Raw genomic sequence first — 2,313 nt, 5'->3', positions numbered from 1 at the left:
TGGGTATATTTGAAAAAAAACGTGCATCTATTGCAGACATCCTGCCCGGTAGAGTTGAAGCATATAGCGCCATAGAGTGGGCTGATGTGGTCATAAGGCAGAGACTTCAAATTTGGCTTGATGTGATAGTGCCACAAACTAGCAGTGTTGATTCTTTGTGGTTAGCGGGGAAATTATGAAATCCAACCTATTATGTAAACCAGTGTCTGCAACAGGACACCACAGGGAACTGATGTTTAGAAACTGAGATGGAAAAAAAAATGGTAGGGAAAGAATAATGGACACGTATAATTAGCTATAGGGTGGAGCATAATAGTAAGAGAGAATTAAAGAGGGCTCCCCTGCAGAGGTGAAATGAATGTTCTAGCTCTCAGTGGGGAATACGTCTAATGAAAGAGATCTGCTATATGAAATCTGATATTCATTTTCACTCCTGGTTCTGTGGATGGATGGGGAGACAGGAGCAGCAGCAGGACTCTGCTGACTTCACTGGAAGAGGAGGTTAAAAGCAACATGTTGCATCATGTTCAATCAGACAAAGACGTGAAGGTTATAAACAGGATTCAGACAACAGGGGGCCCCACATCACAGACAGGTTATTATGCAGAGGTACTGCAACAGGGACATTTTCAAAAGAGAAAACTAACTTTTTGGAAATGTTGAAAACCTCGATGCAAAAACAGCATCATAATACAACACTATGAGTAAATATGGCATCGTCAACTGGATTTTATTAGAAGTTGGAAGAGGAAGTGGAACAATAAATGCTGGAATTGATATCCGTGTGTACGGTGACTAGGCATGCACTGCAAATACAATAAGTATTGTGAATGCTAAAATGAGGCTAGGAAGCATAAAAAAAGACTCAAAAACACGTAAATGGTGAAAACACAGAAACACAAGCTGCAAAATGCTGCAAGTAGGAAAAACTGCAGGTAAAGAAAAGTTGCAAAAGAGCTCCAAACCACCAGGGGGAGCCAACTACCCTACCCACATTAGACTGACATTAGATTTTAATTGTCTGAGTGTTATTACCCCTTTCCCACTGGCTGAAAAAACTTTTTCAACTCGGAAACAATGGTCTTTTAGTGGCAGTGGGAACAACCCACTGACGCGTGTCTACATGGGGCAAACAACTCTGCAAGTGACCACATTAAAAGCGCCTTGGCTCTGATCGGCATGCTTTAAGAACCCCAGAGCCGGGATGACCCTCTAATTTACGTGATACCATTGAAGGCAACGTACGGACAACTCTATTTGCATTTGATAAACGTGGAGCAGCTCTGGTGAGAGGGATTCAGACAGATAATAGAGAGAATCAATAAAGCACACTGACTACGCCCTGGCTTCTTTACATGATGCTATCCATTGTTTACTTCCCTGATTTCTGTCGAAATGCTGACATCAACGCACATCCTGTGTGATGCCGTCATCTGACACACAGCAGTGGGGGGAGACGGCTTGCCAGCAGGGGATCAGACTTGGCTTTACCATTTCGGACAAATGGGAAAAGAGACAAAAGCCGATTGTTAGCGGGTCAACCCGGTTTTGAAAAACTCAGAATGCGGCTTATGTCTGTTTTTCCAAAGAATCTGGTCACCTGTGAGTGGATTGTCAACTCCCCCTAGTGGTAGCAAAGGAAACACTTTGACAAGTTAAAATATTTGAGAAAATCAAAGCTTATGAAGAAGCAACAGTAAACATTTTACCATAAACCTAATGTCTGTTTCAGGTTCGTTATTAATGTGCGAATAAATGTCTCATTAATTCATCATCAGATGTTAAGTTTGTTTTTTGAAGACCTTTGCAGAAATGGTAAAATCTCAGTTTTCAAAGTTTATTTTATCCATTTAATTTGTATGTATTGTTGAAATTGACATCGAGCACATCTTTACATAAGTTATATGAACAGATGTATAAAAATATGTCAACCTGTTAATATCACAGCTAGGGCTCAAACAATTTACTGGATTAATCGTGATTAATCGATTAATCAATTAATCAATTAATGAATCTTCAACTAATTTAGTAATGGATTCATCGTTAACTGAAGTATAGAAACTCTAAAACATGCCTTTATCTGACAGATTTTTTGTCTTCTTTTTTCCTTTTCTAGCTTTTTTTTGTCATTTCCCGGTCAGGAGTACAGAGCAATGAAATGAACCCATCCCCTGGGGGAGCAGGGGGCTGCCATTGTGCGGCGCCCTGGGAGCAGTGTGGGGTTAAGGGTCTTTGTTCAGGGACCCAGAGTGACAGTCTGTGGGAGTGAGGTTTGAACCTGAGGATTCCAAGCGCACTACCACTGGGCTACCA

The sequence above is a fragment of the Cyprinodon variegatus genome, unplaced genomic scaffold (genome assembly GCF_000732505.1).
Source record: "Cyprinodon variegatus isolate N-32 unplaced genomic scaffold, C_variegatus-1.0 Scaffold1083, whole genome shotgun sequence".
Lineage (NCBI taxonomy): Eukaryota > Metazoa > Chordata > Actinopteri > Cyprinodontiformes > Cyprinodontidae > Cyprinodon > Cyprinodon variegatus.
Note: the sequence above shows the minus strand (reverse complement) of the source record.